Here is a 16,834-nt window from a genome sequence, read left to right as displayed (position 1 = left end):
CCCAGGGAGAAAGGTGCGTGGCTTTTAGGATGTTCTGTTAGGACGTTCAATGACTGTTTCCTTTTTAGCCAAAGTGATCTCTCACTTCCGGCAGCACAGGAAGAATGGCTCCTTTGGGTGGTTTTTACAGCTGAAGTTTCTGGGTCTAGGTTAGGTAGTACCAGGTACCCCTGTTAGTGAGAAACAGTTCCTCTTGCTGACTGAGTTTCGATTCCAGTCCCTGGTCCACTCGGGGCCTCTGATCAGTGGGGATCTGAATATCTCCCCAGCATGGTCCTGGCAAACCTTGGTCAGCTGTTGTTTGACAGGAAGGAGGTGGGCCCAGTGTCTTTACTTAGTGGCTTTCTAGAAGAGTCACATCAAAAGCAATTCTGCCTCCACGCTTCACACAGGCCACCGGATCTCTCTCTCTCTCTCTGCCTCTCTCTGTCTCTCTCCAGTCTCTGGCTTGTGTGAGAGACTGCCAGCCAGGGAGGGTGAGGCCAACGTGGCCACAAGCACACTTCATAAGTGAGGAAGATTCCTAGGAAACAGGATTTCACAAGTGGCTGCCGGAAAATGCTAAGTGAGATGCCTTTTTGTTATTGTTGTCATTTTTAAGTATCCTTCAAAGGATCTGGCCACCTCAGACTCACGTCTGTGCTGTTCTCTAAACCGTTCAGAGACTAAGAGCATCCATGCTCTGGAGAAGAAAGCGTCGCACCATGTGTTAGCGAGCACGTTTTGTATTTTTGAGCTACTTTTTCTGTAGCCTGGGGCCTGATTGATTTTAGGTTCAGCCTAACATCTTGGCCTGAGATCCTGTGGAGAGTTGGAGAGACTTAAAGAAACAATTCAGACCCAAAGCCCTTGTTTTTTTTTTTTTTTGAGAACTGACCCTTCCATCTGTTGACAATCAAGTATTGAACCTATTAAGAGAGGCAGGTCCCCAAGCTGGGAGGAAGGAAGGAATTTCCCAGAGTCCCCGGAGACAAAGGACCTTTTGACTACACCTGGGGGTGAAGGGTGACCAGCCCAGGTCAGACTCAGCCGGGATCAGATGAGCAGGAGCAGCTGGTGGGACGGGAGCGGGGGTCTGCCTCGCTCAGTCCTGATTTGCCGGGTGAGGGGGCGAGGAGAAGGAGCGTGTAGAGAGCGGATTTGCCAGGAGACACGCCAGAGTGTGGACTTGGGGCCCCTTGCCGGGCCTCCCTGTGCCCCTCGATCGTGCTTTTCCATGGTCTGTGTTTGTGACCTCCTGCCCCACCAGACCTTCAGCTCCTCAACAGCGGGAGCTCTGACTCCCTCCTCTCTGAAGGGCCCGGGATGTAGCAAGCGTTCATGGAATAAATAAATGTGGAGACTCACAAAGGGGGTTTCTCAGAGTAGGGCCACAGCTCGCTCTTGAAGCACATCTGCATGAATGAGGGAAGTCACCCCTGGAGGCAGACATAGGCCTATGGGCACATGGGTTGATGGGGGAAGCACCCCCTCTCTTGGCCGAGTGTGTTCATACAAGGCGCATTTTGAATAAGGGCACACAGTGGCCATCCTTATGATTTAGAAATTGGGGCCGATGTCCCAAGCCCCGTCTGTCAGGACATCCCGGATCACGGTGGGCTGATGGATGGTGGTCTCTGAGCGGGGCAGGAGACGGCCAGAAGGCAGCATCTTACCCCTGCGGCAGTGACCGCCACCCCCCCCCCCCAACTTTAAGGTCTGCACGTGGGCTGTCTGGCCGCCTTTTCCAGGGTCTTCTCTCTGCCCCCACCATCCTCTGGCTGTTCTGTTAGCAACGCTGGGCCCCTCTGGTCTCTTTAGCCAGCGAGTTCACCAGTAGCCTTTTGGTTCACACAGACCTAGGCTGGATTCCCGGTTCTTCTCCTTGCCCACCTGCGAGTCCTTTGGAGGACGTTTAATGTCACCCCAGCTGCACAACGGGGACGTGGCGAGGCCATGTGAAGAGGTTGTGTCCGCAGGGCCCAGGACCGTGTTGGACGAAGAAGTCTTTCCCAAAGGTGTGCAGGAAGGCCCTGCCCACACGAGCTTCACCATCAAGACCACATATCTTCCATTCTTCCTGCCCAAGACCCCCTTCCACACCACTCCCGTTTTTGTTTTGAGGTGGCACAGAGCCGGGACCTTGGGAACAAATGGACCCAGTGTTGACTGCAGGCCCACAGTGTTGATGGGCTTCATGCCGGGTCCCTCAGGCTGAGGTCAGCTGAGAACTGTCATGGAGGGCTGCTGAGTTGGCGATCAGATGGATGGGTGGGGACTGTTCATTGTACTTCTCTTACAGTTACTCTTTGGTATCTAGACATGGCCCTGTCTTCACTGCTCTGAAGGATCCTGGTCCTTTTGCAACTTCTCTTCCTGTTTTCTTATCCCCATGGTGCCCTGTCAGAATGAGCTGTAACTGTGAGGATCCACTGAGAGAACCACATCCACTTCCCTGCCGATGTGAAGGAAGTTAAGAATGCAAAGCACAGAGCGCAAAGAGTAGAGTTCTTGAATTTCTCAGCTCAAGCCCAGCATATGAACCATAATCTGTGTATTTATATTCTCAGCTTTCCAGACAGACAGTGGGACCGGTCGAGGGAAATTCTCGTTCCTTCTCATGGGAGTTACATTCCTGTCCAGCATGCAAATGGAAAATAACCCTACACTCTAGCTACAAAGAAGAAGAACATGCTGTTTGGGCAAAATTGTGTCTAGTTCCGTCTTGGCCAGCTCTTGGCGCGATTTCTGCCGGCCGCGGAGCGACCTTTCTTGTTTCAGCTTATTCAGCGGTAAAATGGGGCTATCCTCTCTGCCTCGCCGGCTTCGCGGTTAGGAGTTTTAAAGAATTTTGCCTTGTTTCAGCGGATCTCGTGTGGCCCACTAGGAGTACGTGCTCATCAGAGAAAGATGAGCTGGCAAGCCCTCAGTTCTAGTCTTCTCTGATACCAACTTTATACCTCATCTTCCGTTTCTTGACTCTAGGGTTCTCAGAAACTACACTAGGGATTTCATTGCAAAGGCTGTCTGCAGAGGCCCACCTCAAGAAATGAATCTGCTAGTTCTCCACTTGCCAAGTGGAAATGAGAACAATCCCTTTACTTTTTATTTTTTAGATCTTTACATTTTTATTTATTTTATATATTTTTTTATTATGCCTCGTAGCAAGAACTATCAAACTCCACCCATTGGACCAGAGTCCCCTGTGGTGTTACTGAAAGACATGTCCCTCATGTAGCGCACGACCTACACTTGTGAGTTCACCGGCCTCAACCTCGGGCTTTAACAACGTGCAGTTACTTCCTTGGCGTATGGTTATGGGAAACGAAATGAGTTGGTAGGAGGGAAAGTGTTTCCAGAACAATAGAGTGTTGCTAATGCCAACCTAGAGTAACAGCAATGCCAGTTGCTTCGTCGGCTAACGTTTCTTTCGCGTGTGAGTAACTCATTCGAGATGGAAGGGGTTGTGGCTCTGTTTATGTGGTTTATATTTTGTGACTTATTTCTCAGCTTAACACAGGCAGGTGGTTCAGGGACCTCCACCTATTTGAAACGTATTCTGTTCCTATTTCTCAGAGCCCTACTCTCTGGCAGCCTGAAATACTGGTTCAAGTTCGCATACAGGCAGAGTATTTGGGGACATCAGAGGGAGCAACCTTTTCACCAAGGAAGGGAAGGGGCGACAAAGGAGAGGAGGAGGGAAGTGCTAAGTATTGTACCTTGTCCATAGAGTTAGGCCAGGGATGAATTAATCCCTGATGACACGCTGGAAGAAACCAAACAAACAACCCTCCCCCTCCCCCGCCTCCACTCCACACACCAGAGGACCCGGCTTTCATTTAACAGTCAAATGGTGAGAAAACATTAGGCCTCCTTAATGATGAAGAAACCAAATATTTCATCTGGTCGGGTCTGCAGTGAGTCAAGGGGAAGAGGCAGTGTAATGACCAGGCTTGTCCGTGACCATTTGGCTTGTAGCCATCATCAGAGCCTAGGACTGCAGTGAGGAAGGACCCAGGGATGAGCTGGGAGCCACACACACGGCCCCGTGCTCCGTGCAGTGTAAACAGCCAGTACATCTGGGTGCCTCATGCTCTCGTACCTTAGAGTGAGGGAAGACACAAGGCTCGCTGAAAGATGACCTAAGCCTGGGGAGTGAGTTGGAAGGAGCAATGGATGATGAAAATGGTTGGGTAGCGTGGTGTCTCCTCCAGCATGGTGGAAACGGGGCTGGATGGGTTGCATACCTTCATAGGTGTGAGGTTTGCATTCTTTCTGAACCAGAACACTCAGGGTCGACTCTGGCCGTGGCAGTTGGGGGCGGTGTGGTCCACTGGCAGTGGTGTCAGTAACACAGGAACAGCAGTAGCCACACGTGGAGAGTTTATCGCCGGTCGGAGGAGCCGTTTGGCCACGGCCGACAAGGGGTGATGGTGGTTTTGCTGCTTAGCACACGTGCTTTCTGCTCCCCTCTCTTTGGTACCGCAGACTGCCTCCCATGTCATGGAGTCGGTATCAGCCCTAGTACGGCCTCTTCCTGGCCATGTGATTGGTTATGGAATTAACATACAGCTCAGGCGGGGCCAATAGGAGTCCTTCTCTGAGACGAATATATGGATACCGGGAGAAGGAAGCAGCCCTCCTTCTGGTTGGATAGCTAGGCTTGGAGGCTGTACTTTTGGAGTTTCTGGTGGCTAGCCTTTCTACCTCCTGGAGAAAGTCTGTCCACCACAGGAAAGAGCTGGGTCACTATCCAGAGAGAAGCGGAACTGGGACACGGAGAAAGAGCCTGATGACTTCACTTGGGCCCCTGGATCCAATCACGATTGAGGCCAGATGCACCCTTGTGTTCCCAGTGAAAGGAGCCAAAGAATTCTTGGTGTTTGTGTGAGCTAATCTGAGCCAGGTTTCTGTCACCTGAACCTGGACAGTCTGGAAGAGGTGGGGGTCAGGGGTGAAGGTGGGACTGAGCAAGTGAGAGGTCAAAGAGGAAAAGGAAAGGAAGCAGAAAAGAGTGTGACCCGATGGCCCTCGTTAGGAAGGGGTGGGGGGGGGGATCTACTCTGGTTTTCCGAGACTCCATGAGACCTGACCTTTGAGAAAGGACACTCATTGTTGAAAGGAAGACCTCCTTTCGTCAGGATGTCGGTCTCATGGCTCCTGGAATGCAAATGTCCACAGACATTCAAGTCCCCTCCCCTGGTCCCTCCAGGCCACTCCTCGGCTGACCAATAAGACCCTTCATGAATGACATTTAGTTACGATGCTGAGGGTGAGCTTGGGAATTGGACAGACTTCGATTTCTAACTTCAGCCCTTATCAGCAGAACAGCCTCAGGCAGATTACTGATGCTCTCTACCCTCAGTTTCTTCATCTTGAAGATGGGGCTAATAATTATATCCACCCGACTGCAGTGTGGTGAGAATCTCATCACCCAGTGCACAATTTCTCATGAGGGGGGAATGGTAAACTAGATTAGAAGACACCCATAGTAAGGAGGAAAACTAAGCAATTTAAAGCATGACGATGATTTACCGGGAGGACCACGTTAGTACAGTGAAGATTTTTTTAAGTGACATAATTTGAGGAAGAGTCTAATTTCTAGAAACGGGAATTAGAGGTCATGTACTCAAAATAATTGAAAGCGGGGACGTGAGGAGACATTTGCACAACCGTCTTCCTAGCAGCACTGTTCCCAATCGCTCAACGGTGGCTGCAGCCCAGGTGTCTACCCACAGATGAACGGCTCATCACAACATGGCGGACGTATGGGTAATTGCTCAGCTTTAAGAAGGAAGGCAATTTGGACACCTGCTACAACATGGATAAATCTCGAAGACGTGATGTTAAGTGATACAAGATGGTCACAAGAAGGCAAATACTGCGTGATTCCACTCCCAGGGGGTACAGAGAGCAGTCAAATTTTTAGACGCAGACAGTAGAGTGGTGGTTTTCCAGGGGATGGGGGAGGGGGAATGGGGAGATGTTGTTTAGTGGGTACAGAGTTTGTTTTGCAAGATGTAAAAAGTTCTATGGAGGGACGGTGGTGATGGCTGCACCACTATGGGAAGGTACTTAATGCCACTGACCTGTGCACTTGAAAATGGTGAAAGCACACATATATTAGGTTATGTACATTTTAACCATAAAATGGTTAAAAATGGTGACAGTGTGCATATTTTATGTTATGTGTGTCTTACCACAATTTTTAAAAAGGAAGTTAGAGCCACGTGTATAGTAAGGATGCATTTCCATTTCGACAAAAGGACACAAGTTTTGTGTACGTGTTGAGCAAAAGGCAGAGTGAGTCACAACAAGTGGCTCCGGCGATTCTCTGTGGGGGTGAGTAGGTCGGGTGGGGGGGCCGTGTTGCTTGAGACACTTCAGTGTTGTCTAAATTGTTACCACGACCAAATATTGTTCGTGCCATTTCAACGAATAACATTAAATTATAACTATTTGTGTTCTACTTGGACACTTTCAAAGTGTCTCTTGGACTAAAGAATGCCGGGGCTGTTTTGGGAAACAGTTTGGCAGCTTTGCAAGTGGCTTGTGTTACCTTATAATCCAGCGGTTTGCCTCTTAGATACATACTGAAAACATATGCCCCCACAAAAACTTGTAGGCTCGCGTTCATAGCAGTGTTCTTCATAATAGCCCTCAAATGGAAACAACCCAAATGTCCATCAACCGATGAATTTTGTGCTAGTTGAGAAACTAGCAGCACAAACACAATGGACTATTATTCAGTAATAAAAAGGAATGAAGTCATGTTACAGGCTACAGCACGGACGAACCTTGCAAACATTATGCTCAGTGAAATAAGCCAGACACAAAAAGACCACATACTGTAGCATTGCGTTTTTATGAAACGTCCCAAGGAGACAAGTCCACAGGGGCTGAACGTAGATCGGGGCTAGAGGTGGCGGCTAAAGGATGCGTACTTTTAAGAACTGCAGTAACGAAAGTATTCTCCAGTCGACTCCCGTTGACACAATTCTGTCAATATTCTAAAAGCCATTGAGCTGTTCGCTTTATGTATTTATTTATTTATTTTTAAAGTTTATTTACTCATTTTGAGAGAGCGAGCGAGCAGGGGAGGGGCAGAGACAGGGAGAGAGAGGATCCCAAGCAGGCTCCGCGCTGTCAGCGCAAAGCCCGACACGGGGCTCGAACCCACGAACCGTGAGATCATGCCCTGAGCCGAGACCGCGAGTCGGACGCTTAACCCACTGAGCCACCCAGGTGCCCTGAGTTGTTTGCTTTACATGGGTGAACTAGGGGCACCTGGGTGGCTCAGTGGGTTATAAGCGTCCGACTCTTGGTTTCGGCTCAGGTCATGATGTCACAGCTCGTGGGTTGGAGCCCCCCGTCGGGCTCTGTGCTGACAGGTCAGAGCCTGGAGCCTGCTTCAGTTTCCATGTCTCCTTCTCTCTCTACCCCTCCCCCTGCTCATGCTCTGTCTCTCTGTCTCAAAAATAACTAACTAACTAACTGACTAACTAACTAACTAAATAAATAAAACATTAACTGGGTGAATTGGGTGGTTTATGAACTACATCTCAGTAAAGCTGCTATAAAACAAAACAAAACCCAAGCCTTTTTGTAAGTTATAAAATCAGTCATTTACATCAAGTTTGGGAGGCAGATATTAAATGAGGAAACCGACCTCAAAAGCTAACTGAGGTCCCTTGAGAAGGAGGAGAATGACTAAAGTCTGGCAGGATTACTGTTTTTTTTCCCTCTTTGTATAATTCCCACCAGTAAAATGTCTCACAAAAGATGAGATCAAAAGGACGTGTGAAAAAGGAACCCAAGCATTCCTCATCTAGGGAATACACCCACGAGCCACGATACACGTCAAGTGGACTACGACTCAGCAATCAAAAGAGGCAGGTGACGATTTGCGCAACAGCCTGGATGAATCTCAAGTACATTATGCTGAGCGGAAGAGGCCCAACTCGGAGGCTGGGTACCGTATGATTTCATTTCTACGACACTCCGGAAAAGGCAGAACCGTGGGGACACAAAACAGAACAGGGGTTGGGAGGGAGGGAAGGGTTTGATTTTCAGAGGCAGCCAAGGGAACTTTCTGGAATAGTGGAAATGTTCTGTATCGTGATGATGCTAATGACAACACAACAGTAAGCATTTATCAGAACTTGTGCAACTGCGCTCTAAAAATGGTGATTTTTACCATGTGTAAATTGTAACTTAAAAAATGGGAGAAAGGACACAAAGACCACTTGGATGTTCAGGGGGGTTGGACAGGCACGGAGAAGAGATATCTGGCCAGGGAATGGGGGCTGTCACCGTCCAGTGACCCTCATGTGACTCGTAGGTCAGCGGGGTTTCCTAAAAATTTGTAGACTCAGACCTGCAAATCCCTAAAACGTGTAGATGGTGTCAGCTCTCGGGCCCCTTTGCCTCCAGCCTGTGCACACACATGGGCTTTTTGCCCCACATCTGCCTGCAATGGTTTCCCCAGAATCCGTTCACATCAGGCCTCCAGGGTTTGGCTGACTTCACAGAGGGAAAGAGTGGGGCCACAGGAAGGCCTGGGTCTGGGTCCCCGCCATCCATCCGGCACACTTGTCTTCCTTCCCTTCCATTTCTGCTCCCTTCCCCTCTTCCCGGTTTGCTCCTGGGAGCTCCAAATTCTTTCCCTTCATTACACGGAGGAGCTGAGCCCCCACCCCCGCCCCCCCTCCACACTCCTTCTCTCCAGAGAATTTCTCCAAATGATCCCAGTACCCAGCAGAACAAGGGAGCTGCTTTGCATTAAGAATGTCTTTGGTGGGGCGCCTGGGTGGCTCAGACGGTTAAGCATCCAGCTTCGGCTCAGGTCGTGATCTCTGGGTTCACGAGTTCGGGCCCCCGTGTCAGGCTCTGTGCTGACAGCTCAGAGTCTGGAGCCTGCTTCAGATTCGGTCTCTTCTTCCCCTGCCCCTCTGCCCCTGCAGAGAGCTCGCGCTCTCTCAAAAATACAAAACGTTAAAAATAAAAAAGAATGTCTTTGGAATTAGAAGTAGAAAACTTCCTCCCCCCTATTAAACTTGATATTTGGGACGTGGACATTAGCCAGGATGAGCACACCCCACGCCTTTCTGAGCATGCAGAGAGGACCCAGCTCTGTCTCAGGCCTCCACCTGCTACGGGGACAGCTTCTACAGATACGGAGCCATCTGCCCACCGACGCAGCCACAATGCCGGTCTCTTCCAAGTGCACTGAAGGGCAGGTCCCAACATGGGCTCTGCGACACCCCAGGTTTCTCCCACCTTCAGGAACCTGCCTTGACAATTCATTACAGCAATTTGCACTCGGTATTTCCTCTTGTCCACGTTTTCCTTTATGCTCACAGCCCCCTGCCCCCCTTCACTTCCTCCATTTGTCATCTCTGTCAGAAAACAGGCCCTGATTGTTTCAGGCCCAAAGCCTCAGCCGGAGCAACCCCAGCCAGCCCTCATCACCCTGCTAATTACCAGCCGGGCTGCAGGAACCCCGAGGTCCTCTGGGGCAAGGGCCTGCCGGCTCCCCAAAGAGGCCGCTCAGGGAGTGACACACAACCACCCCGGCCTGGTCCTTCTTCCCACTCCGAGCCCTTTCCCCTGGTCTCTGGGCGAGCATGAAACAATTTCCTCTTTTCACGGGGGGCTCGATGGCAGGCAGATTAATGATGGCGAGCCCAGCTCAGAGGCCAGCCTGCCAGAACCATGTGCGGGGCGTTCCGCAGTCCCCACGGTGGCCTGCAGGAGGGACCGTCACAGGCAACAAAAGACACAGCTGAGTTCCCAGCAGTGGGAGCAGCTCTAACCTGACCCGGAGTTCCACTGTGGGAATGACCTTCCACCTCCGGCCCCTCCTCCCTGCTCCCCCAAACCTCCCGCCCCTGGGCAGCCAGCCCTGAGGCTCCTTGATGCTTCTAGAAATAAAGCACCAGCAACAGCTAGCGGCCCGAGCCGTAAACACCCAGTGTCTAGCATGGCCCCCATTAAGGCTCTGGCTTGGGGCTAGGATGGGTGGCCGAGAGAACGAGGCTCTCTTGTCAGCAGCGTGCTGTGGGCTCTCTGCCACCGGGCTCTGTGATAAAACTACAGGCAAGCCCAGGACTAGTCGGGAGTTTTCAGGGGGCTGTTTCTTTTCTTCCCTTCAGTGACGTTCTTAACAGACTGGTGTGCAGGACTGGCTCCTCAAGATGGGAGACGGTTGGTGCCTGTGTGGGCCCGACGGGTATTTGCTTTGGAAACACCCAGCACGACAGGGTCTGTGAAAAAAGTCTCAGCAGTCAGGGGGACCAGTCAGGTGTCCAGGGAGCCAGCTGTGCTCCAAAGGGCAGCCTGCAGCTCCGGAGTTTCCTGGGAGGGCTTTGCAGCAGTGACTGTGGTATTGAGAGCAAATATTGGTCCTGGGAGCTATCCCCCTTGATGGAGGGGAAGCACTGCTCCCCATTTATGGGGATCTCCCCATCCAGAAGACTGGTTCAGATGCCAAGTTCTCATGCGCCGGCTTCCTCGCTGGCGGGATCCTTAGTTTGTTGGGTTGGGCGTTCTTCTGTGGCCAAGTTGCCCGCTTAGATGGTCAGCTCCAGGAGGACAGATAGCTAAGGCCCCACGTAGTACTATGGCCAGGTGTGTACAAAAGGAAGTGGGATGGATTTGGAGAGCCCAGAAGCGTTTTGATCACACAGTCATGCATGTGCATTTACACACACACCCCACCTCCCACATACACACATACCTCACCCACATTCCCACCATATCTTTGCCATATTGGTGTTCCTTAGCTAACCTATGTTTTGGTTTTTTACGACCGTATGACTGTTTTAGGTAGGAAAACAGCCAGGCTTCCTCCCAGTCAGATCTCAGATTGTCTTAATGCTTTCAACTTAGATTTCCTATTTTGTCTCATATCAGTATGACCACACCTACTGTATTTTTATCATTCTTTTAACATTCTGTGTCATTTTGTTATCATTTTGAATTGTGAATAACATCAAGCTGGATTTCAAAAATCTGACAGTCTTAGACTCCCCCTAAAATAATTTTGTCCGTTCATATTTATTGAGATCAAGAATATTTAGACTTCTTTCTGACACTTAAGTTTATGTTCTCTAGTCTCCATATATTGATATTTATCATGTTCCTTTTTTGTGTATTAGGATAGAACTTTTGAGTTTTGGTCCAACTTATTTTTTTCCCCTAAAGTTTAGAAATGTCTTATCTTCAGGGCACCTGGGTTGCTCAGTCGGTTAAGCATCAGACTTTGGCTCGGGTCGTGATCTCACGGTTTGTGAGTTTGAGCCCCGTGTCGGGCTCTGTGCTGACAGCTCAGAGCCTGGAGCCTGATTCAGATTCCGTGTCTCCCTCTCTCTCTGCTGAGCCTCCCCTGCTCACTCTCTGTCTCTGTCTTGCTCTCAAAAATAAACATTAAAAAAATTAAATAAAAAAAGAAACGTCTTGTCTTCTGGGGATAGGAATGACTAGACTACGAGCCGTGAGACAGGGCTTTATTCTGTGTGGTCATGAACTAGTTGTACAACTTTGGGTAAGTTACTTCCCCTGTTTGGGCTTCAGGTGTCTGTGCCACAATGAAATAGTTGGGTGAAATGATTCTGAAGGTCTTATTCACCCAGGTGTTAACATGGTGTGATTTGGGGGTCAGTTGAGGTCCAGCAGAAGCTCTGGTCTCTCCAGGGAATGTGCACCTTCACAACGGAGGGAACATCTCCACAACCACTCTTCCGTGGGGCATCTGCTGCCCAGCGAACTCAGACTTGAACCTCACTGGGGCAGCCCATCTTTCCAGGGGGAAGTCAGGCTCAGTTCCTCCCTCATCCGGGTCGATCACGAGTGGGATGTTTGTAACACAGCAGTGCCTATGTAAAAATCCTCACACATTAGCATGTTTTATTGCATGATAGAAGCCTTTATTGCTCACCAACTACAGCGTTCTCCCCTATGTTTCCTTGCAGTTAAGCAGGTCCGGTGACCCAGCCTGGCCAATGGACTGTGGGCCCAAGTGATTTCTCATTATGAAAAGTGTTTCACTTTTGGGTCAAAGCATTTAAGAGCTAATACCTGACCCCCTACCGCTCTCTTTTCCTGCTTCAGTGTCCAAAGATGATGGAGCTCCTCTGCCTGGGCCCCCGAGTGACTGTGTGGACCAGAGTTCTCTGCTGACTTCCTTTGGACATGCAGCATTAGCAAGAAATAAACTGATGTTAAGCCACTGAGCTTTTTTTTTTTGTTTTTATTTTATTTTATTTTATTTTATTTTTTATTTTTGTTTTTTAAGCCACAGGTTCCATAGCCCATTCTAACCATTAGATGTTACAAATGTATTGAGGCCATTATGAAGCATGTGCAGGCTCTGTCTCCTCAACCTGGATATAAAAGGTTCGAGAATAGAGGATGACCAACCTATTTAACTCATTCCTTTTACCCCGGCACTGGTAGCGTAAGTCGCCAGAACCCAATTACAAACTTGTGAAGCTCCCCCACCTCGGAAATGTTCAAAGCGTTAGCTCAAGGCACTTCTCTTTCCATGTCTCCTGCTTGCAAAATCTTCATTCACCTCTCATTGTGCAAGGGGTAAACTTCACAATCCCCGACACGGTCACCGGGTCCCACACACCCTGCCCTGCCCCCTGCGCCGTATCATTCCTCACTGCTCTCTCCCTGCTCCCCCACCCTGTCCTCTCTCAGCTCCTCACACGCCAGGCTCGTTCTGCCCTAGGACATTTGCACAAGCTGTTCCCTGTGCCTATCATGCTACACCCACAGCTTTTCTCCTGGGTTACTCCTAACCATCTTTCAGGTTTTAGCTTTTGGGGGAATATATGCTTTTCTATTCAAGCATAGTTAACATACAGTGTTATATTTTTTCAGGTGTACAATATAATAATCCAACAATTCTATACATTTCTCAGTGCTCATCAAGGTAAATGCACTCTTGGGGCGCTTGGGTGGCTCCGTCGGTTAAGTGTCTGACTTCGGCTCAGGTCATGATCTCAAAGTTTGTGAGTTCGAGCCCCACGTCGGGCTCTGTGCTGACAGCTCAGAGCCCGGAGCCGCTTCTGATTCTGTGTCTCCTTCTCTCTCTGCCCCTCCCCTGCTCATGCTCTGTCTCTTTCTCTCTCTCTCTCTCTCTCTCTCAAAAATAAATAAACATTAAAAGAAAGGTAAGTGTACTTTTTTTTTGAGAGAGAGAGAGAGAGAGGGAGAGAGAGAGGGAGTGCAAGCAGGGGAGGGGCAGAGGGAGCAGGAGAACTAGAATCTTAAGCAGGCTCCGTGCCCAGCCCAGAGCCCTATGCCGGGCTTGCTCTCACAACAGCGAGATCATGACCTCAGCTGAAATCAAGAGCTGGATGCGTAATTAACTGAGCCACCCAAGCGCCCCAAGGTAAGTGTACTCTTAATCCACTTTATCTATCTCACCCATCCCCCCACTCTCCTTTCCTCTGGCTTTTAGGGAATATTTTTAATGCCCTCCGCCAAGTCAGGTTATGTGGTCTCACGACATTGTCTTCCTCATGCCGTGCTCAAGGTATAATCTCAATTGTGATTAAATAATGAGTTGTGCAATTATTTGCTTAATGTCTGTCTCCTCAATGAAATCTGAACCCCAAGGGAGCAGGGATGATGTTCCTCTGGTGCCGAGCACAGTTTTAGGCGCACAGAGGTTATGAAGGGTGACGAACGAATGAATGGTCGGCCCTCAGGGTCTGGAGGAATTTTCTCCAAATTTTAGTGTGCAGCAGAAGCACCTAAGGGGCTTTAAACAAATAAATAGATAGATAAATAAGTAAATAAATAAAATACACTTATTATATATAGCTTATAATATGTATATATTTATTCATACGCAAACATACATATTGAAAAAAAATTTTTTAATGTTTTTATTTATTTTTGAGAGAGACAGAGGGAAAGAGAGACAGAGTGTGAGTGGGGGAGGGGCAGAGAGAGAGAGAGGGAGACACAGAATCCCAAGCAGGCTCCAGACTCTGAGCCATCAGCACGGAGCCCGATGCGGGGCTCGAACTCAGGAACCATGAGATCATGACCTGAGCCGAAGTCAGATGCTTAGCCGACTGAGCCACCCAGGCGCCCCACAAACATACATATTTTAAACTGGGGCAAAATATACATAACATACAATTTTAAACATATTCAAGTGTGCAGGTCAGTGGCGTTAAGTACATTCACATTGTTGTGCTGTTATTGTCACCGTCGACCCACAGAACATTTTCCATCTTGCAAAGCTGAAACTCAATACCCCTTAAACAATAACTCCCCATTTCTTCCTTCCCTTGCTCCTGGCAACCATCATTCTACATTCTATCTCTATGAATTTTTCTGCTCCTAGAGGAAACACAATTTCCTCTAGGAAATTAAAACCCAAATTCTTGGCCCTGATTCCCCAGATTTCAGATTCCGTCCATCTGGGGTGAAGCCTGAGAATCTGCATTGCTAACAAGCTCCCAGCTGATGGAGATGCCGTAGGTCCAGAGACGGCACTTTGTGAACATGGCTCTGGAGAATCCAGGGTAAATACCTCGTAGTAGGTTTTTGTCACATCTCCTGCAGCCCCTGAACACATTAGGAGTTCAGAAAATGCTGGTGACAGATGGGTTGATTACACTCAACTACACATAGAAGGACAAGTGAGTTCTTTTGGCTAAGACAGAGGTCTCAATTCTACTTATTGTATTCTCCTGGGAGATTAAAAAAAATTATTAAGGGACGCATGCACGGGTGGCTCAGTCAGTTAAGCATCCAACTTCGGCTCAGGTCCTGATCTCACAGTTCATGGGTTCAAGCCCCATGTCAGGCTCTGTGCTGACAGCTTGGAGCCTGGAGCCTGCTTCAGATTCCACGTCTCCCTCTCTCTCTGCCCCTCCCCAACTCTGTCTCTGCTCTCTCTCTCTCTCTCAAAAATAAATAAAACGTTAAACAAATTTAAAAAATTATGAATATCTGGGTCTTACTGTCGATAAATAAACTAGAATCTCAGGGAGTGGGGTCCAGGCATTAGTGTTTATTGATGCTTTCTAGGTGATTCTGTTGTGAAGCCAGGCTTGAGAATCACTAGGCTAAGAAAGAAGTGGGAGGAGGATGATCAGAGGAGGCAGTTGGAAATTAAAAAGACAAACACCCCCCGAGACCGCACCCCTTAAGTTTTGTAGAAACACCTTGGTGACCTGAGCACGGAAATTATTATTTGCCCAACCATTGCGGAGAGGAGACACATCTTCCCAGTGTAAAAACCCCTTCTCTAGGGACCAGTTATGCTGTTTTCAGAGATCTGGAGTAGCGGGAAGAGATATACGGGAGCTGACCTCTTTCCAGCCAACTTCCCCCGGAGCTATTATTTCCGGACATCACCTCCTATTTCCATGAGTGTACAAAGTCATCCTCGGGTATACGCTTCAGCCTTCTCCTACATTTGCTCACATTCACAGCCATCACCATTTAGTTTTCTCAGCAATACTGGAATAAAGTTCTTCTCTTTATCCATTCAGGGAACGTCTTGGTTAATGTGCAGTCCATCTTGCTAAATTAAACGTGGCTGAGGCTTCATTCTGCAAAGGAGTCTGCTCACCAGCTTTTTCCAGCTCTGGCCGACTGAATCCCGGCAGCATTAGTTATAGGTCCGCACTACTCAAAGTGTGGTCTGCGGACCACTGTTAACCAAGACCTTGTACTGTTCTGCAATACAGAATTTGAGAGTCAATATTTAGACACATCTATGGCACTCTGACGATGAGGTGGCATTTCATTCTGAGTGTGTGATCAGAAGATTTGTCTCGGTGAACAGGAACTGACCAATTCAGGTATCGTTGACCTGAGTGGAAAGTTGCATGTGGTTATGAACTATGGATATGTGCCACGGGATAGGGTGCCATGTTGGTCTGTGATTAAACTCAATTGCTCTTTGCCATTAGTGTATTCAAACAGGACTGTATATTTTATTGTGATTGTTTTTTGGCATTTCCTTGATGACTACTGAAGTTGAGTTCCTTTGCTTATGTTTATTGGCCTCTTGTTTATCCTGTTTTTTAAAAGCGGCTGTTCAAGTGTTTTGCCCACTTTTCTACTGGGTTCCTATCAGGTTTTCTATCTGTTTCTGTTGGGTTTTCAATCTTTTTCTTATTCAGGACTGGGAGTCATTTCAGCATTCTGTATATAATGCCTTTGTTGGACAGATGGAACTAAAAAAATTGATGGACTAGATGGAATTACAAATTATAAAAAGATTCTTCACCCAGATGACTTGAGAAGCAAGACCACGAGGATTAACCCTGTGGTCCTATTCATGACAATACCTTGCAAATTTCTTTTTTTTTTTTAATGAAAAATTTTTAAATTTAAATTTTAGTTAACATATAGTATAATATTGGTTTCAGGAGTAGAATTTAGTGATTCATCACCTACATACAACACCCAGAGCTCATCACAAGTGCCCTCCTTAGTACCCGTCACCCATCTAGCCCATCTCCCACCCACCTCCCTCCATCAACCTTCAGATTGTTCTCTATCATCAAGAGCCTCTTGTGATTTATTTCCCTCTCTTTTCTTTTTCCACCTCTTCCCATACGTTCATTTGTTTGGTTTCTTAAATTCCATATATAAGTGAAATCCTATGGTATTTGTCTTTCTCTAATTGACTTATTTTGCCTGGTGTAATGTATTCAAGCTCTATCCACGTCTTTGTAAGTGGCAAGATATCATTCCTTTTGATGACTGAGTAACATTCCATTGTATATATATACCACATCTTTATCCATTCATCAGTTGATGGACCTTTGGGCTCCCTCCATAGTTTGGCTATTGTTGATAATACTGCTATAAA

The 16,834-nt window shown here is 48.1% G+C and overlaps 1 pseudogene; it reads right to left on the bottom strand.

Moving 5' to 3' along the window:
* Positions 1–3,136: 3,136 nt before the first annotated feature.
* LOC115527850 lies at positions 3,137–3,276 on the bottom strand (annotated as a pseudogene).
* Positions 3,277–16,834: the final 13,558 nt, after the last annotated feature.

Source organism: Lynx canadensis, chromosome D2 (genome assembly GCF_007474595.2).
Source record: "Lynx canadensis isolate LIC74 chromosome D2, mLynCan4.pri.v2, whole genome shotgun sequence".
Lineage (NCBI taxonomy): Eukaryota > Metazoa > Chordata > Mammalia > Carnivora > Felidae > Lynx > Lynx canadensis.
Note: the sequence above shows the minus strand (reverse complement) of the source record. Positions and strands in the feature narration are given on the sequence as shown.